This window comes from Ceratotherium simum, chromosome 22, assembly GCF_057802395.1.
Source record: "Ceratotherium simum simum isolate JZ-2026a chromosome 22, ASM5780239v1, whole genome shotgun sequence".
Lineage (NCBI taxonomy): Eukaryota > Metazoa > Chordata > Mammalia > Perissodactyla > Rhinocerotidae > Ceratotherium > Ceratotherium simum.
Window position 1 is genome coordinate 11,751,378 of NC_141921.1, and position 25,476 is coordinate 11,776,853.

The 25,476-nt window shown below is 44.5% G+C and overlaps 1 pseudogene; it reads left to right on the top strand.

Annotated features, from left to right (window-relative positions):
* Positions 1-3,215: 3,215 nt before the first annotated feature.
* Positions 3,216-25,476, top strand: part of LOC147914051 (cytochrome P450 4B1-like) — a 30,737-nt pseudogene continuing 8,476 nt past the window's right edge.

Genomic DNA, 25,476 nt, shown 5'->3' on the forward strand with positions numbered 1-25,476 from the left:
TACTGGACTGGGGGTTATCTCCAAGCTTTTCTTTACAGTTGAAGTTTTCTACTGGGCCCTTGAGGGCAGAACTAAGACCACTGGGTGAAAGTTTCAGCGAGGCACATCTTGGCTTCCAAGAATCACACTACCAAGGTAACTGGAGGGGTAGCTGGTAGGATCAGGACCTGGGAGTTGGCTAACATCTAGTCTCTGATTCTGGCACACGGTGACCTGTCCTCAGCTCTAGAAGTGTGGATGACTGCCAGATGTCAGCAAGGGAGTGGAGATCAGGGTGTGTGACGAAGAGACCATGAGTGCTGGGCCATGTTTGTGGCAGGAGAAGGTATGCAGGACCTCTCAGGCCATAAGCAACATCCACCCTACTGGTCCTCCCTTGACTTCCTCTTCCTGATTGACAACACAGGCTCCAGGCCCCTTCCACACCAGGCCAGCTCAGAGCCACTGCACACACACAGGGGGAGATCTTCCTGGAACACACCTCTGACCACTCTTGTTCCTCTGTTGAACACTTCCTCCATGGCTCCCTACAGCATGGAAGACAAAGTCCAGTATCCTCACCCCTCTGTTCTGTTTGAGGCTCCATGTTAACTCTGCTCCTGACTCTCCAATTTCCTGACCTGCTTCTCCCCATGTTGTTTCTGCTTCATAACACCTCAGATATTTGCTTCTCCTTCAAGCCGTGTCCTTCACTTTCACCATATCCAGATTGTTTCCTGCTCCTTCTTATGGGAGCTTTTCCCAGGCTAATCTCACTTCGAATTCCCCTATTAACCCTCTCAGTACTTCCCAGGCTAGCTCCACCGCTCAAAGTACACCACGTTATTCCCACTTGTCCCTTCCCTGGTTAATTCCACTCTGTTTGTTGAGGCTAGCCCCAAATATATTTCAGCCCAAATTAACCAAGCCCTTCCCACTTTCCTGGGCTTTCCCCAGTAAAACTCTTAGGAATCCTTTGGCTTCAGGTAACAAAAAACCCAACTCAAACTGAACTTAAACAATAAAGAGGATTTACTGGCTCACATAATTAAAAGATTGGGAGGCACTCTTAGCACCAGGTGAAGATTGATCCAGGAGTTCAAACAATAGTCATGAGTATTCAGTTTGTCTAGTTTTCAGTTTGGGTTCTTTGACCTAGAGTACCTTCTTCTCTGGCTCTCCCCACACTGATGACTCATGAGAGCACACGCTTTCATGTTCAAATCCAACATTGGAGAGAGAGTCTGTTTCCAGAGAGCTTAAGTTAAAGACAGAAATTGAGTTTTATTAGCCCTGATTGACTGAGTTTGATCATGTGTCCACCCTTGAAACAATCACTGTGGGCAAGGTCAATGCAGACTGTCCTACATAAATACAGGCCCATGCCAGATTTGGTGAGCCCAGTCCCCCTGCACCCCAAAGCCAAGAAATTTGTGGCACTGGTTGGACGGGGGATTCAGGGAATGAATGCTGGGAGTCATTCAACCAATGTCTACTCTTCCCACTTACCACCTTCTAGGTTAGCCCTATTCACTTCCCAGGGGAATATTAAATGATCCTTGCCAGGAGCCATGGCTCCTTCATCAGGTGGGAGTTCCTTGAGGCTCTCCCCTAAACACTCCCTTCGTTACACTGCCAAGATGCGACCATGCTGATAAACAAATTCACTGTAAAGCATGGAAGTCTGCTGATAACACTGCCTGCTCCATTACTCTCTGACCTTGATGACTTGTATTTTACTGAGGTACTCAAGTCTTGATCTAGGAACATGAAGCACAAATGTGGAATTTCAGGAACTCCTTGGAGTTCTTATTGTGCTTTCATCTTGCCTTCTCTGCCTATGAGTAGGACCAGATAACATAATCTCTTCAGCAGAGGAGGAGGAGGCCATGTTGATATTTTACCATTCTCTGAGTCACACCTGTGATCTGAGTTCTGAGATCAAGTCACAAGTCCACCTGTTTGCTGGTTTGCCCCCTGCCACCTCCACACCAGGCCCAGCCTTTGCTCTTCTCTGCCCTGCTGGGAGGCTGACTTCCCCACACTGACTCCCCAGGCTCCCTTGCCCTCTCACTTCTGGCTGGGTTTGGCTGATAGGAGATACCAATAAGAGATTGGGAGGTGGGAGAGGAAAGAGGCTGGGATATTTCTTCTCTGCTTCTTCCCTGCTCCACCATCACTTCTCTGGCAATAGCTGTGTCACCTGGCTCCAGCAACGCTGTCTCCTCCCCATGTTCCTTCAGCCTAGAGATGTCAATGGGCTTCCCCTGTTGCTAGTCTCTGAATGCCACATCATACCTTGTTTGATCCCTCTGAAAGGAGCCCTGCATCCAAGTCTCTTCATCTGAAACATCAGCAGTGAATTCTGTTTCCTGTGGGACACTGACTGTTACCACCCAAGACTGGAGGGAGAAATCGCAGACTCTCCCCAGGCAAGTCTGGGGCCTGGGCCAAACTTGTTCTTCAACAGAACCCTGGGATGGGGAGTTGAGAGCTGCCACTGCCTTGTTGTAAGTCTTTGGACAATTCCCTGCCCTCTCTGGGCCCAAGTGTCTCTCTCCATCAGTCCAGGAGGGATTGAATGTGATGATCTTTCATCACCCTGAAGGTAATAATCTATGTTCCTAAGAGTCAAGTCTGTACTATGGTCTTGGGGGTGGAGTTGACATTTTTCTGACCCAGGGTCTCCCTTCTGGGGCTAGAAAATTGTCTCTGAAGGTGCCTCACAAAAAAGGACTCAGAGCATCATGAGCCTGGCATAAAAGCAAGCCCTCCCAGTGGTCCATATAGCAGGGGACAATGGAAGCTTTCTTGTAAGAAAGCATAGGCAAGCTGAGCCTTAGTTTCATTATCTGGAAAATAGGTATAAAGAGTGAGTACCTATGATCTACTTGTTTGGGTTAAACGAGATAGCGTGTAGAAAGTGCCTGAAACATACAAGGTTCTCCTATGAAAAGGCAGTTGTCATGTGATGATCACACCAAGAATTGCCTTCTGTGTGCTCCTCCGAGGAACCAGGGCGGGATACCTATTGCCTGGTTTCTTTGAAGCCCACCACCTTGTTTCTCTTCAGCCAAGTCCTGTCTCCTCTGTTGTCTGTGTGGAAAACAGAGGCTGCTGCTGGCTGCAGGGCATGGCTGGGGTTGGGAGGTGGCAGGGTGCCCTGGGTCCAGAGTATAAGGGAACCCCGGGGCAGCAGGAGGCAGACCAGAGCCTGGGCAGCTGCATTTCCAGCCATGGCACCCGTCTTGCTCTCCTTGAGTCTGTCCCACCTGGGCCTGTGGGCTTCTGGACTAATCTTGCTCTTAGGCTTCCTCAAGCTCCTTAGGGTGTTGTTGTGGAAGTAGAAGCTGGCCAGGGCTATGGACAGCTTCCCAGGGCACCCCACCCACTGGCTTTTTGGACACGCCCTTGAGGTACATTTGGGGGAGGGAGAGGTAGAGAAAGAAAACGGCCTCCTCTCCTTGAGAGAATCCAGCCTAATCCCTTTGGGCCATGGAGGGAGACCCTACACTTAGGCATGGGGATGATGGCCTGGGAGCCATGGTTCCCATTCAGCTTTCCCACCAATGTCCCACTCACTCCTGTCTTCCAGCTGGCCTCAGATGGGGAGCACTTCAAAGTTGGGCCCAAGCAGGCCACCAACTCCTTCCCATCATTCTGAGGCCTGAAGTTCAGACAAAGAACTGCTAAGGGCTCAGCAAGAGCGTCAGGGAGAAACCCCTGGGTAATCTGATAGGACTAGGAAGTCTAATTTATAGGGTAACCAGCACCCCCTTTGTTCTGTGCAGTATAAAGATTTCCATTTTTAATGCGGAAAACGGAAGTGAAGGCAGAGATGAAGGCTGTCACCTGAGAGACCTCCCAGAGTGTCTAAGCAATTCGCGTCCCCATAGGTGGGATTCTACCTGCCACGCCTCTGGGCTGGCTCAGGAGCCGTGGTATTTTCCTGGGTTCAGATCCTGACTTGTCCTCCCCAGTTATCTCAGGGTGATGGGGCCCGCCTTAGCACCCTTTGTCAGGAACAACTCTTAGCTCCCTACCATAATGGGGATCTGGACCAGAGGTTTCTGAACACAGGGCAAGGGACACCTGCAGTGGAATCAACTGGCAGAAGCAGATTCCTTGGCCTCCAGCCCCTGGAGATCCTACTTAGCATATTGGAATTAGAAGTCTGAATTTAAAAACCTCCCCAAGTGTTTTGATCTGCAGCCAGGTTTGGGAACCCAGAGGTTAAGGCTCAGAGAGAGGCATAACGACTTCTTCTATCTCCTGAGTACACTTTCCTATTCACAGTCTAGGCAATTGTCTCGCCTCCATGGTTGACGCTGGGAATGAGCTTGACCTCTGGGTGAGGACTGCCCAGGCTTAGTCTTGCCGCTACAAATAACTACCCTCTTCAGAGGGCCTAGAAACATACATGCATCCTGGAGAGTCACAGTAAAGGAAAGGATGGTTCAGGGAGATGAATCAGACTCAGTGTCTGCTCTCAAGGAGCTTGCTGTCTAGAGGGGAAATCAGATTCCAGAGCCTTCCCTGCCCCAGGCTGGGTAGGGTGCCTAACTAGTATTTACCATCAGCCCCATGCTCTGTATCTCAGCACTTGTCCCATTGAGTTGTCATCTTCTGTTTACTAGTTCATCTTCCCCACTAGACTGTGATCCCTGAAGGATGGGGATGTGGTCAGATTCATCCCTGTAGCCTCAGGGTCCAACACAAAGCCTGGCCTGAGCAGTCATCACTGAATGAACAAACACTGAATGTTGGAAAATAGAGAGGGAGTCAAGAGAAGAGACACAATGATAGAGAAGACAAGTAGAGGGACTAGGAGTGGTTTGGGAGAGGCTTTGCTAAGTCCACGAGGAGGTCATGGGAAGGTTGAGGTCCAACCCTAATGGGAGTATGAGAGGCATTTAAGGTGACTTTCAATCCCTTTCCTCTTGCATACCCTCCACTTCTATTTGCCTTCATCAAGGCTGGGTTGCTCTCAGCCTGTGGGCTTCCCTGTGACAGGGACCTTGCTCCCTCACCCCCATATCATAACTGGCTGCCCTCTTTCCCCCAACTGCTCCCAACCCCCATCTTGAGACAGTGCAGCATGCCTGGAACACAGCATAGCTCTGGCTTCCTGGCTCTAAAACAAGTGTCTGAAGGGCCTTGGCACCAGGAAGCATGGGCAGGGCTGGAGGGGTGGTTGATCTTGGGTGCTACAAAGTATCCTGAAGAATGTAGGGGAGGAAGAAATATTCCTCTACCCTTTTTAGGTTCTTCTGGCGGGTCTAAGAAGTAAAAACTCATGAGACAGAGGAAGAGGAGAAATATCAAAGTTTAATAACATGTATATATGGAAGAGACCCAGGAAAACTGAGTAACTCACCAAAATGGCCAAAGTCCTCACCATAAATACCATCTTTAGCTAAAGACAAATGAGGATGTTGGGGGTAATGGTTTGGGACTTCGAAGTGGAGAAAAGCAATTCACATGAAGATGAAAAAGCAAATGTTTGGTAAATAAATGTTTGCCATTCCTTGCAGAGAAAATGGGACATGGAGAAGACTCGGATCTCTAGGCCTTGCCTAGTCTCCCCTACCACACTTAGCCCAAAATTTTTGTAGATATCTCTAGTGACAGCTCTATTCCTGTTACAGGCAATTTATCTAAATTCCTTCAGGCAGTTAAAGGGGTGGTAACAAGAAAAATGTCTGATTCTTTTGTTTCTTAAAAATCATCTGCTTAAAATTATCTCCATGTTAAAGAGAGACATTTTGGGGTAGCAAATTTTATTCCCCTTTGGTCTCACCTTTGAAACCTCAAACAAGAAGTTTCACAATCCAGGAACTAATTTTGATAGATTGCTCCATCTCATTGAATCAGTCTCTTAGCCCTGACAATAGGTCAGTTCAGTTAAATTCATTTGAGGAGGTAGTGATGTAGGTGGTCTCCCAAAGTTAGGCCTATATTGTGTAAACAAGCAATCAGATATTTACTAAGAGGCGTTTCCATGGAAACAAAGGAAAAACAAAATGGTTGGAAGAAAATATAAACCAGTTTCTGAGCCCAGACGGCAATCAGTTGAGATTTCTAGATGTCAGGGTCGAAGCATCATTTGCAGTTTGAAATGTCTCTAATGACATCATTGGGTGTTCAGGAAACTTTCTGAGTGGCTTGTACAGCAACAGACATGAAGGTTGGTTAATCGGGGGCTGTTATGATCTCTCTTAAATTTATATCAAGTTGTTCAGCTTCAGTTTGCAGGCCTTCAAGAAAAGAGAAGCTTTAGTTTTTAATGATTACAAGTCAAAAGTGGGAGAAAAATTGGAAGCACTGGTTTGGAGAGTTGTATCCAAATATTTGAGAGAACTAGAAGAATTCAGGATCCAGTCCAGTTTACCGGTGGAGAACAAAACTTCAAAGATGCTTAAAAGAATTCGAATCTAATATCCACAAGTGTGTACTATAAGTGTGCATTGACACATAATTTTTCCCTCTAAAATTAATCTCATTTCTGCCAAATATAGCTAAATTAAGACTAATTTGTTTGCAAAATAAGTCTAGTTTCAATAAACTTGACCCAATTATTTACATAAGTGTAACAAGAATAGTGATTTGTCATATAGGTTCTTTCTTATCTGCTTTGCTGGAACTTTTCATAATAACTCTCAAATTGAACTTTTAAAGGCCTCTTGAGGCCAGGAAGCCATGCCAAGGACCTGTCATTAGACTCTGTCTGCAATGCCTGTAGATTTGGGTGAATTTCTCTGTTCTTGAGGTCCCCAAAATGTCCCGAGTTACTGCACCTGCCAGGAAGTGACATTCTTTACTTACCTGGTAAGGCTGGAAGGAGCCCTGTAAGCAAGATGCCAGGCTGATATTTCCAAGGAGCTTTAATTTGTTCCACAGAGTCAACACTTTGTTCCTTAAAGCTTTCTGGTCATATCTGAGTCTATGCATGTTTCTCTCAAATATGACATTCCAATGAAAGCCTTGGTAATATAAACAATGTTTTCAATTGTGTCCTGTTGTAAGGAGAACACATTCCTATTGAACTTATGTAAATAACCATATTGTCATGAAAATAAGAATACTCACTCACCAAGAGTTTCCACATTCTGGAGGGATCAGGTGGGGAGAAAAAGGTAAATGTTTCAATTCTGCTTACAAAGGTATAGTTTACCAAATTGCTGTAAGTCATAGCTTAAGAGAAAAGAGAAAAAGGTTTCCTTAAATCTAGAAAAACAAAACATTAAAAAATCAGCAATAATTCAGACAAAAAAGTCATAAAAATCATAATCATCTACATCAGTTCATTCAGTCCCAATTAATCATTTCTTTTTCATGTGTGGTGTGTGTGAGGAAGATCAGCCCTGAGCTAACATCCATAGTAATCCTCCACCTTTTGCTGAGGAAGACCGGCCCTCAAGCCAACATCTATTGCCAACCCTCCTCTTTCCCCCCCCCACTTCTCCCCAAAGCCCCAGTAGACAGTTGTATGTCATAGTTGCACATCCCTCCAGTTTCTGTATGTGGGATGCTGCCTCACCATGGCCGGACAAGTGATGCATCTGTGCACGCCTGGGATCCACACCCAGGCCACCAGTAGTGGAATGCGTGCACCCAACCACTAAACCATGGGGCCAGACCCCGCATGTAATTATTTTTTGATCTTGATCTTTTCTTAGCAGTTTTATGAAGCCATCACTTTCTCTGTTAGACTTCTGTAATTTCTTACCCACTTCAGCTTTATGATCTGAATGTTTAGTAGAAACCTATATTCTGATGTAGAGTAAGGGTCAGAGTCCTTTCCACGAATCTCTCTGAAGGTGAACCGTATACACAAAAGCATCAGTGTAAAACAATAAGGGTCTGGAAGTGACAAGAAGACTTAAAATGCCATGGTTAAAGATTTGAATACAATGCAATTGACAAGAAAATTTGGTTATTTCTGTGATGTGCATTTTAAGATAGGTACTAGACTGATGACTGATAACATTATACCAGGGCATACAAGATTTTTAGGAATTTCATATAATTTTTAGAACACTTATGTTAATAACATTCACCCATGCTATATAACTTGAGAAGATTTTTCATCACTTATTTGACAATGCTTCCCATGCAAATCAACATACCAATTAAGCGTAACTAGTTTAACAAAACTTTGGAATGTTTCAGCGGCCATCTGTAAAAATCCCAAAGTTTCTTCCAAGTCAAAACGACTTCATCTTTAGATTTTGATTTTGGGAAGTTTGTTAAAGATATCAAAGGTTCAGACACTTGACTAAATGGGATCACACATCACTATGAAACAATATTCAATTATCTATTTAACCAAAGTGACAATAGAAGATGTTAAAGGGAAACACAGAAATTCAAAACAGTTTGAAAACAAACCCTTAACTCTCTTCATAGTCCTTTGCTTTTTGAACACAGGAAATTATTTTGATAAAACATAAAATCCTTGATTTTTAGGCAGACTACTGAAAGGTAAAAAAACCCTTTCACAATCTCTTTATCAAGAGCAGACTAAAGTCCATGAAAGCTGTCCTTTTAAGAGAGAGAAAACCAAATTCTAACTTTGTACCAGCTTACTTTAGATATTAAAACTTATTTATTTAATTAAATTCATTCCAAATTATAACATACATAAAACTCTTTCTTAAAGTTCCTTTTCCACAAACCTTCTCTCCTTCCTTTTTCGCATTCAGATTTTGTCCCATGCTTTGCCTCATTTGTTTATTTATTTATTTAACCTCTCTTTAGGACAAAGTTACTTCCCACCCCCCCCACCTTAACAAAATGTATGACATTCCAAATGTCAAAATGACAAAAAATGTCAAAGATATATACAGATATTTATTTCCTGAAAACACACATTTCATTTTCCTTGCATACTAAGATGTTTCCCTTATTATTTTAGTAGTTTTAATTGCATATGTTAGTTAGAATTTTCAACTCTTATAAACCTTAATTCCTAGTGAAAAATAAAGAAGTAAATGATTATAACCTGTCTTTTGCATTAGCATTCTGTGGCTTAGCAAATTTATAAATCCTTTTCATAATTTCTAGAAACATGCTGCTTCACAGTACAATCATTCATTAAAGCACAGGCATGTTTACTAAAATACCCAAACATATTGAGTTTCTCTGTAATAAGATGACAAATGTACATAAATCTAGACTTGTTTAGCAATCAATATTTCAATATTTTACCTAATTTGAAAATGATCTAGGTATTCAAGGAATAGTCCATCATTTAATTTAACCTAGGAAAGCTCTAAACCTGCAAGTTATCAAAGAGATTTTGAAAGCTATTTTAAGTACACATGCCATAAAAGATAATTATTACTTAAAAGTTTATCTATAAACTCTTACCTCATTTACATCTATCTAAATATTTGCTCCCAATGATTATGTTTAGATTACCCACGAAAACTTCATGAGACATTAGACAAAATCAGCTATAATTCTAAGGTATTTTGGCTGACAAATTTTGTAACAGAGATAATATGAGCTTATTTGATTAATAACCCAGGGAGAATAAAAGGTGCATGTCTGCAGCTTATCCAGTGCAGATGACTTTGAGGACATGCCTATTTCAATCAAACCAACAAAATTAAATGTTTTTATTTACCAAAGATTATTTTATATCAGGTTAACTTGAAAAACATTTGGGTTAGTTTCTGTTATATTTCTGAGAATTTTAAAATGCCCAATCCTTATAAGTGCTTGACTTTTTTTTTTTTTTTGTGAGGAGATCAGCCCTGAGCTAACATCTGCCAATCCTCCTCTTTTTTGTGCAGAGGAAGACTGGCCCTGGGCTAACATCTGTGCCCATCTTCCTCCACTTTATATGGGACGCCGCCACAGCATGGCTTGTCGAGCAGTGCGTCGGTGCACGCCCAGGATCCAAACCGGTGAACCCCGGACCACCACAGCGGAGTGCACGCACTTAACTGCTTGCGCCAGTGGGCTGGCCCCATAAGTGCTTGACTTTTAACCCAATTAAATAGAGCTCTTAAGTTTGGCAATAACATCTGGAGGTAGAAAGATGTCTCATATTTACAACATATACAGAGAGATATACTTGAATACAGACAGACTCAGATAGAGACCGTATAGCTTTCATTAAACTTTTGCTATGAATCAGGTACAAGACAAAACTCACTGGCTTATAAAAGAATAGTTGGATCCCAATTTTGTTTTGGCAGTTGGAAAACGTTAATTTCACCTGCTAAAGGCTTTAACTAATATTTGTGGAGAGGACATTTAAGATGTTTTAATTTACCAAATTCCAAATATTTTCTCCCCCTTGGTTTCCCACTTTGGTTTTAGGAATTGGGGATGGTCTAGATAAGAGTTCCTGGGAGGAGACCTGGTAAGGCGTTTAAATCTCAAAGGCACAGGGAAAGAAGGTAAATTATTCCAAGAAGGACTTTGGATTATCTCGAGAGCTGCATTTCTGGTCTGATAGAGACTTGCAAAACAAATACAATTGTTTTCTGTTCCTAGCCTGACTATCAAGAGATTCACTCACGCACCTAATTAAACTTGATTTTTTATATGGGAGAGATTTCCATCTAAGAAGGAAATCAAAAGAATTTTATGTTCTAGAACTTCAGGAAAATGTACTACACTTTCAAAAAGTTTGCACAAAGGGTTAGCAAAAGCTCTCTTTTTGAGCACACAATTCAACTTTAGACCAATTCACCTTGGTGGGGGTGGGAGGGTGGAGGGGTAGTGGGGTATGGGAGCGTCCATTATCCTGCCTATTAGTTCTCCAATATCAGCCTCTAGTTTCCATCTCATACTGTGTGGGCTCAGGCAACCCTATTGACTCCCTTTAGCATGTTTCATTAACGTGGCCTGAAGCGTGGATTTATATGCCCTCTGTTTTACAATATCAGGTAGGGGAAACACTCCCCGGTGAGACACAATGTCCATCCCCATAACACAATCAGCCAAAATAGATTCTATTACTTTACATAAAGCCCATTCAAATACACCAATTCTCCTACAAACTTTCATCTTAATTCCATCAACTCTTATACTTCTAACCATGCTTCCATTAGGACCACATCAACAAGTCTCAGTCTTATAACACTGGATAGGGAAAGGGCTCCCGGACAGACATAACATCCATTCCCATAAAACACTCAGACAAAGTGGACATAACCTCTTCATATAACACCTGCTCAAACAGTCCAAACTTTATAATCCTATTAACATTTACTCTTTTCGTTTTTCTGAATCTAATTGCAGCCTGAGTCAGGGTCCCTCCAACGGGTTTTGATATCACAGCTCATGGGATTCCTGCATCAAGGAATCCTGAAAATCTCTCCTCTCCATCTCCCAGCCATTTTATTTATTCTTGTGCAGGACGTTTTGGGTCCCCAGTGAGAGGTCGAATCAAGGGACCCTGGCCTTTTTGTGAATCTGCAACTTGATTAGCTGACATGACTGCTGACCCAAGCGATTGTTGGTCGGGTTTCTGATTGTAATTTCTGCTTTTCAGCTTTTTGAATTTCTCCAAACTGGGGTAAATAGAGTGAAATTGTTTGGGGCCCTTTAACGTTGGGGGGATAAGTAGAGGGTCCCTTTGTTCCACCCACTTTACATAGTGCTGTATTAAAAACTTTGTTTTAACCCCATCAATGTCTATTTTATTGATCCCATTTTTAATAACCATCTAAAGATTTTCATCCCGCTGAGATGAATCCCGTGATTCTTCTTTTTCTGATTCCTCTTTGTTTTCCCTTCTATCAATATTTGCCTTATTTACCTTATTTCTTAAGAACCCTTTAAAAAATTTCCACCTTGTTGGGAAGAGTCTTTTGACTTTCTCCTGGGCTTCTTCCCATTCTCTTGTTAGTTAACCTAATGTCTTCATTAGCATCTGTAAGACCCATGAAGGGAAACTGAGACTGCATATTTGATTAAGTTCTAAAGAGTCATTGTTATATTTCTTTGTAGTCACCTTTTTAATTTGATCTTTCCATAGAGACCAATAAAATAGCTGTTTATGATGAGAGCTCCCTAAAAAATCTTTCCAATTTAGAAGTTTTTTCAGTTTAAAGGGACCCATCATCTAGGTATTGATAAGTAGGATCTTAATAGTGACTCAAAGCATTAAGACTTTTATGGCTTAACCATGGACTAAGAGATATCCCCAAAGCAGAGTGCAAAAGAAGCAGCTATCACAAGATCCAGAAAATTCACTCTCAAAAACAGTCTATGAAAGCAAAAGCCTTAGTTGCTTAGGCAGTAAGGATGGTGTAGTGAAAACAGTGTCTCCGTTCTTCCACAGGAACATGGGATGCCTCTAGTCACAAAGCTGCTAATTTGTGACACTGGGCAGGTGCTATTGGAATGGAACTTTCCCAGCACTAACAAAACAATGAAGGATGAGACAACAAAAGCCCTTTGTGGACTGGGACCCCTTATGACAAATTCCCCTGAGAGCTGGCACAGTTGGACAAAGAGCTGCACATCTTGGAACCCCAGTCTATTTGACTGGCTGCTCAGATGCATGCCAGTACCTGCATCCTCCAGCTGGTGGAGACCAGAAACAATATTCGCATTGGTTATAAAGCCAAGCTCTCAAGACGTAGAGTAAGACACATAACACAACAGACAATGAACAACAAAAACAGTGACCATCTTGGGGAGGGAAAGGGTCAATAAAGTCAAGAGTACTCTCTCAAACTGGTCAGAATTTCTAAGTCCAAGAAACTGGTTTCACAAATATTTTCTCCTGCTAATCTAAATTTGGAAGAGGAAAAAACTCACCACTGTCACTTGCATTGGATCCTGCAGGGAAAAAGATCTAGGAAAGTGATGTGGTAAGAATCTTACCTCCTGCTGCCTCTTGTCAAAGGTCCGGGATCTCTCACTGCAGTAGTCATGGAGCGAGCAGCATCCAGCCAGTTAAGTTTGTCCCATCTAGGTCACAAACTGTAGGGGAGGAAGAAATTTTTCTCTACCCTTCTAGGTTCTGGCTGGCCTAACAATTAAAAACTCATGAAACGGATTAACAGGAGAAAATCAAAGAAAGTTCAATGACATGTATACATGGCAAAGACCCAGGAAAGCTTAGTAACTCACCAAAGTGGCCAAAGTCCTCACTGTAAATACCATCTTTAGCTAAAGACAAATGAGGATGTTGGGGGTAATGGTTTGAGACTTCAAAGGAGAGAAAAGCACGTCACATAAAGAAGAAAAAGCAAATGTTTGGTAAATAAATGTTTGCCATTCCTTGCAGAGAAAATGGGACATGGAGAAGACTCTTATCTCTAAGTCCTGCCTAGTCTCCCCTTCCACACTTACCCCAAATTCTTTGTAGATGTCTCTGGTGATAGCTCTGTTATAGGCAATTTATCTAAATTCTTTTAGGCATCTAAGGGGGAGGTAAAAAGAAAAACTTTCTGAGTCTTTTCTTTCTTAAAAATAATCAGCCTAAAATAATCTTCAGGTAAAATTGACATATTTTGGGTGGCCAATTTTGTTCCCCTTCAAGAACCATGGCAAGCCCAACACCTTGGCATTCCTCCAGGGCTTGGCACTTCTGCTCAGCTGGATTCACACCTGAGCCTGAGAAAGGGGGAGGGTAGGGAAGGGATTATTTTTTATAATTGTAAAGATGAGGAAATTGAAGTCAGAAAGTGCAAGGTATTTGCCTATGTCCATGTAGTAGCTCAGGAACTGAGTGAAGGCTGGGCCAAGGTCTCGTATGTTGGGAAGGAAAATATTTCTCCTCTACCCCGCTATGTTCTTCTGGTTGGTCTAAGAATTAGATTGACATGAGACAGATTAACAGGAGAATATCAAACAAAATTTAATAACATGTATACTTTCTGTATACATGGGAGAGACCCAGGAAAGCTTAGTAACTCTCCAAAATGGCTGAAAACACTACCTTAAATACCATCTTCGACTAAAGAAAAAAGATGTTGTGGATGGAGGGAAAGTTATGGGAGGTTACCAGGAAAAGCACAGTAAGCAATGGTAAGGTTGTTATGTAGATTTAGGTCCTTGCCTTCTGTATTGATAAGAGTTCCTAGAGATAATGTCGTCCTCTTCCTGATACAGTCAATGAGATACCCTTACAAATGGAGATTTTCCTTACAAATTTAAATGTCTTTTACAAAGGGTAACTTCTGGTTAGTTTTCAGAACTTATCTAATGTCTGCTATTTCCTAAAAATAACAGGCCTAAAATAATCCTTATGACAAAGAGACATATTTTGGGGTGACAAATTTTGCTCCCCTACACGTGTCTTTTCATTTAGGACATGATCATTCCATGCAAACTGACTGCAAATTTGATTCCTAGACCTGGTGATGATAGGAGTAGGATGGGGAGGAGGAGGACTAGTGGTGGAAGGAAGGGTCTAGGGTGGGAAAAAGCTGCCCATCAGGATTAACTTCTCCCTTCTAGTCTCCAGTTACAGTCTAGGGGCCTGGAAACATCTACCTGTCATCCTCTTCAATTCTCAGAATGTGTCTCCTTGAGGCGGGGTCATGTCCTATTCCTCTAGAGTCCCTGTCATTCCACTCTGGGGGCCAGGGAGGACTTTCCATATAGTAGGTGCTCAGCCATATTGTTGGCCTGAGGTTGAGGCCCTTGTGAGAGACCCACAAATCTGACCTGTGTGTGTGTGTCTGTGTGTGTGTGTGTGTTGGGAGGCTGGTAGGAGGGGGAAATGCCAGCTCCCAGCTCAGCAAAGGTGATCCCCTGAGACTGCATAGGCTTCTTCCCTGGCCTTGCTCATCACCAGGACAGTTCCCTTGACCTTGTGCTGTGTAGTGAAGAGCCCTGATCTGGGGCTCTAGCTCATTTTCACTCAGCAGACATTGATCCTGGGCCTTCACTGTGCTTCCTCTCTTGCTTCCCTTTCCTTGTCAATAACATGGAGATAAGCCTTTTTACCTTACTGGGTTAGAAGAGGATCAGAAGAGATCAAGATCTTCCCTAGCAAACTGCTGGGAAGATGAATGTCAGGTGTTAAATCATTATAGAGGTCTTCTTGCTACAAAACACCCCGAGGCATTTGCTTCCTTCATCCTCTTCCTTCCTCCCAAATCAATCCAGTCTTTGGAATCCATAGAAGGTCCCTGTTTTCCCATGAACTAGCCTTGTCTGATGAGTAACTCTGGGTCTGGCCCTGTGCTGGAGCCAGAGGATGAAGAAAAAAGACTAGGCCAGCCCTGGAGGGCCTTGGTCTGTAGGAGAGATAGGTAAAATAACACAGTGTTCCAGATCCTTGGGCCCAGGGAGGGGATGCTGAGGTGAGTCCTAAGAGATCTGGAAGTAGCAGCCTGTGGGAGAGTGGAAAGAAGACTTGAAGACTCAACCTGTGCAAAGGCACAAAGGCTGGAAAGAGTGTTGCATGTTTAGGAAATAATTTTTTCAATAAATATTTGTTTATTGAGGTCTAATATGTGCACTTCTGGAGTGGTGAGAGAGAGGACAGAATGGAGAGGATGAAACTGGATGTGGGTAGGGGCAGATCACATAGGACCTTGTAGGCCATGTCAGAAGGCTTTACTTTATTCTGAGGATTATGGGGGACCACTGAAGCGATTCAAACAGGGGAGTGACAAGCTTCAATTCATGTGGTAGAAAGACCACTTTGGCTTTGGCACGGTGGCTAGATTGGCAGAGACTAAAGAGGAGGTAGGGAGACCAGGGCAGAGGCTGAGGCAGCGATCCAGGCAGATGCTGGTGGAGTGAGCCTGTGAGACCAAGAGAAGTGAGAGGCAGAGCAGCTGTCTTGGCATCGTGGGCATGGGAAATGGAGGCAGTAAGTCCCCCACCACAACCAGATGTGAGGGTGTCAGTGAGGCCTCCTTCATGCACTAGGAAAATGTGGGCACAGGATTTCCCTGGGAGCTTTGTTAAACCATGGCATCCACAAAGCTGGATCAGAGCAGAATTTTGCCAAGTCAGCTAAAGAGAGAAAAATGTTACCAAACCAAAGTTGGTTCTCTTCTTGGTGAGTTGAAATCAAAGCCTTCACCAGAAGTAGCTGTCACACAAAGTACAATTTATTTGCAGCAAATAAGGAGACCAAAGGGAATTATTTCCAAAGACATGGCTCCTCCAGCAAGGAAGAGGGGAAAGCAGGGGCCTTTTATTTCAGAGGGAGGATGAATATTGAAAAGGGAAATCTCATCATCACGTGTAGAGGTAGGTATTTTCTCACGCAGGCACAGTTTGAATACATGCTTCCACATACATCGCACGTTATGGTAATAAGGCTTAAGCTCCTCCTGGGGTGAAGACTTTAACATTAAAACGAACTCTTGGGCACTTTCTGTCCATTTGTATAGGCATCACTCTTGTGGTGGGGTTTGGACCAGTTCAGGGAAATTGGTGATTGCATCTCTTAACACAACTAAAAAACAATTTTGAGAAAGAGTTAAGTGCTTTGGAAACCTCCTTTGAGTTACTTGGGGCAGTTAGTCAGTGACAAGAGGACCCCTTCAGCCACAAGACTGGATTGTAACCAGGGGGAATGAATTTATATGTCTAAGTGCAAACACGTGGGGATCTGAGACTCTCGAAGAGGAGGCTCAGGTGCCAGCGGCACATACTAGCATCTGGGAAGAGGAGTCTTGGGTTCTGGATTTGGAGAGTTTCATGACAGGACCCACCTGTGGGAACTGCTACATCTGGCTGTCTTAGTTCCAGTTTGTGGATTCCAATGTAAGAATCACTTGTGCACCTGCAGGGGAGAGGGGCAGCCTCCACAGGGCAGCCCACTTGGTATCACTATAACTCATGGGAAAACTCCATTCCATGTTTCTGGCTGGCATCAGGGTGGACGGTGGTTCCATTCCTAGGTAAAGGAGGAGGGGAATATTTGAGGGGCAACCATGCTGTGTTTATGTTTGGAAATACTGGGTCTGGAGGATGTCATTCAGAGATGTTCAGGAGATGGTTGGTCATGTTTCCAGAGCTCAGGGGAAAGATAAACTGGGATGAGCTGTTGATTTAGGAACCAGTGTCAGGTAGATGGCAAAGGAAACCACGGGAGCTGGTGAGAGCCTACAGGGAGAAGGTGTAGCATGAGAAGAGGCCAAGGGCTGGATTTTGGGGAGGCTCAGTCATTCATTAACAAATGATGGATGAGGAGCTCCTGAGAAGGGGCATCAGGAGAGGTGGGGAGACATCTAGGAGAGAGCTCAAGAAAGAGAGGAGAATTGACAGTGTCACAGCACCTGGAGGTCCTCTGGGCTTATCACCAAGGAGGGCGCTGGTCCCCGTAGAATGAGCAGTGTCAGAAAGGTGGGAGCCGAGGCAGGATGAAGTGGAAACAGTGGAGTCAGCTCTTTTGAGAAGTTAAGTTCTGAGAGGAGGAGGAAAATGGGGTGTTAGCCAGAGGAGGAAGCAGAACCAAGGAGGTTTTGTTTTGCTTCTTAAGTGGGGGAGGCTTGAACCTGTTTTAAATGCAGATGGGAAGGAGCCAATAGCGAGGATGCGAGGATGCGGGTCTGTGAGACAGAGGAGAGAGGACTGATTGATGGGTGAGGTGCCTGAGTGGAGGGTTGGAATCCAAAGGGATTGGCTTTGGATAGGTCCTGGAAGCCTCCTCTGCTGGAACCGAAGGGAAGGTGGGGAGGCTGGGTGAGAGCAGTTGGTTCTTCAGGTCTGCTGGCTGACTTTTAGGGATTTTTTATCTAATGGCTTCTATTGTATATGTGAAGTCGATCTGGGCTAATTTTCTGGGAGCAAGGAGCAGAGTGGTGAAGGGGACAGTTGAGGAAAGAGAAGGTTTTGAGGAGCAGATTGTGGTCAATGTCGCAGGGCTTTCTAGAAGGTGTTTCTGCTGATCTCTGCCCAAATGTCACCTCAGAGAGGCCTTCCCTGACGCTCTCAACCCCCTGTCTACAGTAGCAGTCCTGCCCTTATCCTGCCGTATTTTTCTTCCTAGAGTTATCACTACCTGAAATTATATTACTGGTGCATTTGATTCTTGCATATTTCCTTTCTCCCCACCTGGAATGTAAGCTTAGGGAGGGCAGGGCCTTGTCTTGTTCCCACTGTGTCCCCAGGAACTAGCGCTATGCCTGGTATTGAGAGTGGGTGCTCCATGCCCATTTGTTGAACGCCTGAATTAACCCTGGGTGACTCAACCCGGGGCAGCAAAGCCACCCACACAGGGTGAGGACCAATGTCTACATCCCCCTGTACCCTTGGGCACTTCTTGGGCCCCTGCCCTCCTGTCTTCTTAGGTGTTTGGATGCTTCCCTGTGCTCCCCCTCCAACCTAGTCATCACTGGGGTTGAGTTGATCTTAGGTGCTGAAGACAGGGGGGGTTGGGGGACAGAGCATACGCTTTGGAACTGAAAGACCTGGACTCGAATGTTGTGTGACTTTGGGCAAGGCCCATCAACCTTCAAAAACAGAAACCAGGTTAAGAGGTAAAGCCTTTTATTCATTTGGGATCAAATATTAATTATTTATTTGGGTTCAAAGAATTGCAATTCGGGGATCAAAAAGAAGAGGAAAGAAGAAAATCTTCTATAGGTGCTAATAAACTGGCTATTCTTTAGCGATACATGGCTGGATACTGATTCTATCTTTAGGAAGAGAGTCCATAATCTTCAGTCTTTGTGGTCAGGATGTCTGTTTTCCTGTTAGCTTTACAGTTGTTTGGAAGACAGTATTCATTTGGCCCAGTCCAAAGGTCTGGCCCAGTTTAAACAGTCCAAATGTTCAAAGAGTAAGACATGCAGGCAGTTCCTCTGAAACGGCTGCTCCTGCTCTATTTTAAAATGGCTCCACTTATGTCAACTTTTCACACCGCCATCACTTCCTAGCCAATATGTGTGGCTAGGAGAGTCGTGTTGTGTCATGTCGATCTCACCCAAAGTCCCTCTGCTCCTTCTATTGAGCCAGGGGTTCCTTCTGTGTGTTGCCTGTTCATATATGTTCACGTGTTCTCAAGTACATTTGTAGTAGCACACTCGTCCCTGAAAAAGAGGCTGGAGGATGAAGACACCTATTTGTCACTCTGTTGTGGGGGGTGTTAATTCTCTGCTCCTTGGGGCATTACACATTAAATCTTCTCCCTCCAGGCTCTCCATGGCTCTCTGCTCAACCCCATAGTTGGATCCCCAAAGAGTTTGTGTCAATTGAGTCCATTTTCTTCACTGACTTTTATGGTTATTTCAGAGATGCTGCCTCTTCTCAATTTTAGTTCGCTCTTCTTGGTGGTCTCTCCTAACCCTTTAGCTTTGAATACACAGCTTTGCTGTCCGTAACACTGGCTGAGCCTCAGGCATACCCCAAGTGCTGACCAATCTCGTATGTGGGGGTCAGTGCCCACGGGTGGGGGAGACCACTGAGACTAGAGTCCCCAAGGGCACCTAAGGATGTCCATTGTGGAGGAGAGCAGACTTGGGAGGTTCTGGCCCCCGCTCCCAATCCCTGCAGGACTTCCCTGGGCAGTGGGAGCCTGTGTGGCCCCAGAGACAAAGCGCAGACTCGTGGGGGAGGCCACAGGCAGGTGGCTTTCCATTCAGTGACCAAGAAGTCTTTGGAAGAAATGAGACAGTCCAAAGATGGCTGGGCTGTTTGAAAAGCAGTAAGTTCCCTGTCACCGAAGATGTTTGAGCTCTTGGGGCAGGATTCATACAGGGTCAAGGAGCTGGGTTAGGCCACCCTGGGTACTGGGATTGGAAATCAGCATGACCTGCCTGGAGGGAGCCCCACCATGTTGGGGAAGAGGAAAGCCCTGCCGTCTCCCCTCCCTAACCGCATGTTTTTCTGAACTCCCATCCTGGGACATCTTGAGCAGATTTATTTTTGTCCTCAAGCAGCCTCCCTGGGAGAACTGTGGCTGCAGCCGACTGGCTGAGCAGGTAGCTTATTTCTTGAAGACTGGCCAACCGAGCTTCAGGTCAACTGGCTGCCGGCCTGGGCAGGCTTGTCAACAGGGGAGGCAGCAAAAGAGCCTCAGTCAGGATCGCAGTCGGCCCACCTCAGGCGGGACAGTTCTCTGTGGTCTGTGGGCTGCACTGTTCCCACCTATAAAGATGGAATGTGGTTCCACTAGGCGATGTTGAAGTCTCTTTCAGATCTGATTCTCAGAGCAAGCTTACTTGGACTGTGGGGCAGCAGAGAAGAGGGTAGTGACTTATGCTTGCTCTTGCCAGTCCCTCCTGTTGTGTGTTCTTGGTGAGGTCAACAAGGAGTGCAACTGTGAGTGTGAGAGGGTGTGGCTGGATAGCTGGGCTCAGTGAATTACCTCTATGCCTGGCTCTTTCCCTACTTCTTTCCTTCCGGAGAAAAACAAGCTAGCCCACCCTCAGAGCCCTGTAGAGGTTCCAGTTCAGGGCATATGAGGATGAGTATGAGACATCCAGTTGTGTAACCCAGAGAAGCTGGCTAGGCAGCCATATGTCCCTCAGGGAGGAAGCCCCTGCCCTCTTGGGGCTAGTGGGGCCGGGTGTAGAGAGCTGTCCTCACTCCTAGCAGGTTCTTGGGGCAATAAGGGCATAGGAGAAAGCTGGGCACAGGGAGGTGGAGGCAATCTCAGGCTGTGAACATGGGGTCAGCATGAAGTCAGGGTCTCCTGTCCTGGGTGGGGATGCTGCAGAGAGGCACATTCATGGCTGATGAGGAGAGGAGTGGAGCTCAGATGAACCAGATCAGCCAAGGGCTCCTCCCAACCCTCAGATCTTGTGAGTCTGGCTTCTCTGTGACTTAAGCCTCTCCCTGTCCCCCATCCAACTGTGCTCCCTGGATCTGGGAGGAATGGAGAGAATGGGAGTAGCAATGGTGATCAGAAAATTGGCAAGGAAAACCTAGGAGGGCAGATGGGAAAATAAGAGAGACACTGGAGGAAAGGGGCATTTCCAGGGACACCAGCCCGGAAGGAGGCAGGAAAGAAGTCAGGGACACCAGATGGTTCCCTCTCACCAGTGGATGGAGATGAGGTTCATCACTCTGTGCCATTTTTGACATGGTGTGCCCAAGGGCAGTGATAACTCTTACAACCCAGTGGGTTTAACTCAGGATGCTGAGTTCAGAGGCAGTGAGGGAGGGATCTGTGGGGAGATTGCACTGGCCTCTGCAGAGGGCCTGGGCAGAGAGGAACCTCAGATCAGGCACAGATGGGTGGAGACCAAAGTAACCAGGCCCAAACTCCAGGGCCCTTGGGGGAAGTGGTTTGGGTCAGACAAGGATCCCTGGGGGCTACATTATCAGATGCTCTGTGTCCTTCTTCAAGGCTGTTTCCTGGAAGACACAACATCGATTAGTTTAGTGGCTGAGGACTATGAAAGGGAACCTATGGGGAGGAAAAAAAGGGCCAGCACTTGTACAGACCTCAACTTGAATGGCACACCTAGGATTGTGCAGTGCACAATTTATGCAACTAACATGCAGTGCCGACAGGCTTCAATGTGTAGAAGAGACTGTGGGGTTCTAAGTCAAGTTAGAGCACTACTAACCTATAAGCAATGGGCAAGTCAGTTCACATTTCTGAACCTCAGTTTTCTCATCTGTCAAATGGGAGTAATCATCTGCTCTGCATTGGGTGCATGAGGAAATCTGTGAATTCACTCACATAGTACCTGGCATATAGTAGATACTCAATACATATCTTTCCCTTTCCATTCCCTATGTGGAGAGATAGAATATGGAAATGATACCAGACCTCTTAATCTCAAGTTCATGTGCCTGATGAACAGGAAGGCAATTGCTCAGAGGTTGTTGCCTGCAGATGGAGAAAGGTTTATTGGAATTGGCCAAAATGAGAAGGCAGGATGGTAGGTTCTCTCAAATCTGCCTTAAGAAGAGAAGAAAGCAGGGGGTTTTATAGAGATAAGGGGCTTGGCAGGAGGAGTTTAAGAGAAACAAAGGAGTAATCCTAACCTGTGTTTCTTTCACTCCAGATAAGCCCTTGGGCAATCTGCCTTCTGGGCGTCAACAGCAGCTGGGGGCTGGTTATCTGGGGATGGTAACTTCCTTGAAGGCATTCTCTTTCTTCTGTAAAACAAGCTCATAAATCCTTGTGACCCTTGAGACACCCTCAGGTTAAACAAGAAAACAGTAAATTGACAAGATTAACTTCTTTTCATCTATGTCTGTGTTGGGAACAAATTCAAAAGGTCTTACTGAATATTTGCAGTAATCCTCAGGTGCCCAGCTTCAGAAACAGGTGGTGAATTGGGACATTAGGCAGAGCAGGCAGGCTAGGCCCTGCTGGAGAAACAAGTACAAATCTGCAATACTGTTTACCACACAGAAGTGCTGGTGGTGGTGACCACATGGACTGTGTCAAGGCCCTGTGCTGAGCTCCACAGTGACCTGTTGATGCCACTGATGTGATCTGTGCACTTGGGACACTCACAGCCCAGAGGTGGAGGCAGGGGTCCTGGGTGTGAATTCCAGCTTCATTGCTAATGAACCATGTGACAGAGCTTCCTTTCCTCATCTGTGAAATGGGAATTACTATAGTGCCTCTTTTATAGAATTTTCTGAGGATTAAATAAAAGAATTTGTGTAGCAGGATGAGCGCAGTGTCTGAACACATTAAATGCTCAACAAATGTTAATGTGCTTATTTGGGTGTGTTTGTGTTTTTTAAAAAATAACTTTACTGAGATACAATTTACAAACAATATAATGTGTACACTTAACAGTTTGATGAGTATTGAGAAATATATAAATCCATGTAACACCACCCCAATCAAGGGACAGAATATTTCCATCAATTCAGAAAGTCACCTTGTGCCCCTCTTTGCAATTGGTCTCCTCTTCCTCCACCAAAGGCAACCAGAAATCTAATTTTATCACTAGATCTGATTTCAATCATTGGAATATCACATAAGTAGAATCATACAGAGATAAATGTAATCACTTGTATCTGGCTCCTTTCCCTCAGCCTAATGTTTTTGAGAACCATCTACATTGTTCTGTGTATCAGCAGTTCATTCCTTTTATTGTTGAGTAGTATTTTATTGTACAAACATATGACAATGTGTTTATCCATTCACTCAACGATAGACATTTGACTTGTGTCTACTTTTAGGCTAATACGAATAAAGCTGCTATAAATATTTATAAACAAGTCTTTTGTGGACATGTGTTTTCATTTCTCTTTTGTAAAAACCTAGGTCACACGTTAAGTGTACGCTTAACTGCCAAACTATTTTCCAAAATGGTTGTATCATTTTACACCTGCATCAGCGGTGTATATGAATCTCCGTTGCTCCACATCTTTGTCTACACTTGGTTTTGCTCAATGTTTTATGCTTAGCCTCTCTAGGGGGTGGACAGTGGTATCTCTTTGTGGTTTTTTTGTGTGTGTATGTGAGGAAAATCAGCACTGAGCTAACATCTGATGCCAGTCTTCCTCATTTTGGTGAGGAAGATTGGCCCTGGGCTAACATCCATGGCATACTTCTTCTACTTTATATGAGACGCAGCCATAGCATGGCTTAACAAGCGGAGTGTGGTGAGCGCCGGGGATCCGAACCGGCGAATCCCGGGCCACTGCAGCAGAGTGTGTGCACTTAACTGCCTGTGCCACTGGGCCAGCCTCTCTTTGTGGTTTTAAGTTGCATTTGCAAGATGACCAAAGACGTTGAGTATGTTTTCATGTTATTTTTGGTCATTTATACATCTTTTGTAGGAAGTGTCCGTTCTTTTACTTTTAGCCCCCTCCCCTTTTTTTTGGTATTGTTTGTCTCATTAGTGAGGAGTAAGAGTTCCTTTTATATTCTAGATATAAGTCCTTTGTCAGATTCGTTTGTTACAAATATTTTCTCCTAGTTTGTGGCGTACCTTGTAATTTTCTTAAGAACGTATTTTTATTTTATTTTTGCATTAGCACATTTTTATTTGAGTTACAAAACAAGGTCAGACTTTTTAAAATGAAATGTCTCATTTAATAATTGTTTTTTGATGAGTAGGACTGACTCTGCCAATTAGGTTATATGGTGGGCATTTTCCATAAATTGAACGAACTTAAATTAGCAGTTCAAAAGTTTTCTTTTCCCCCCACCTTTGTTGAGATATAATTAACACACAACATTGTGTAAGTTCAAGCAAATGTAAATGTTAATAGTATTAATTTTGTTTTGTTGTGGGTGTAAGCAATTGTAACACCAAGCAGAATTTGGGTAAGGTACTAGCAGTGCTGGAGAGGCCCAGAGGAGATAGAGATTTCGGTCATGGAGGACTGGAGAGCTTCCTGGAGAAGGGTGTTCAAGCTGGATGTGGAGGAATAGGCATAATTTCACAGGAATCTTGGGTATAGGGTGTACAAGGAGCAGAGAATGGTCTAAGCAAAGTCCCAGAGATGATGCCACACCCCAGGACGTCATCTTAGTCCTAACATTCACACTCACAAGGCTACCGCGGGCACAGTTAGCATCAGTCTAATCAGAGGATATGGGCAGCTTGCCACCAAGGCAGCATCAGGCATTCCTCACCACATCCACACAGGCATTGGCGATCCATGTCAGTGGGTGTGGGTCCATCTTGTCTTAGAATCCCCTGGCCCCACAGAATTCCAGTGTCCGCTAACAATCCCAGGGTTCCCGCAGGGGCCACGCACATTATAAGACTCCCCACACTCAGGGAAGCCCAAAGCATAGTGTCTTGATTATAGTTCATTCATGGTTCTCCCCAGTTCAAAGGTTAGTTACCAATCAGGGTTCATTCTTGCCATGGCCATGTTGCCTACTGTCAACTTAAGAAGCAAATTTGCCTCTTATTTTATCCTTAAATATTTTATCCTCGAAACAAGTTTATACGGGAATAGATAAACGAATTGTAATTTGGGATGTGCATGCTATGGCAAACCATAAGCGAATCCAGAAAACACAGGAGCTGAGCTGCTTTTACAGAGAAAAAGGGGGAGTAGGGAGGCGCTGTTCTAAAGGAAAGTCCACTGGGGAAACGTAGCAGATCAGGGTGGCAATGGCTTCTCATTGGCTGAGCTGCAGCATTTCTCGTTGGCTGGGCTGTTGCCAGGTGGGGAGAGAAATCTTCCTTCAACAGTAAAGTAGTTTTACGTCTGTCCAAGATGCAAGTCTCTGTCCCTTCCTGTTTGGTGTAATTGACGATATAGAATAGGGTGTGCGAGCTCCCCCTACAGGCCTCCCTGACTCCAATGTAATTAAGGTTTCTTTCATTAATTTCCACACCAGAAACATGGTAAACATTCTACAGTTATCAGGTTTCCTGGGAGACAGAGTTGGAGAGTGTAACCCAAGGTCAGCTTCCCAGGTGATGGGGACATGGTTTGGGTAATCCTTTGCCCACGGGTGGAAGTATCTCAGGGTGTGTTCCGAGCACGTTCTGTAGTACAATTTGGGGGATTAGGGGTAGCATGTGGCAGGAGATGCAGGGAGGAGGCTGGAAGGAAGATGTTGGGGAAAGGGAGGCTTGAAGAGGAGGGAACTACTCATAGGGGGCTTAGTTTGTGCAGCGCTCGATGCTTTCATGCATTATGTGAGTTAAGGGTCTTGAATGCCACATG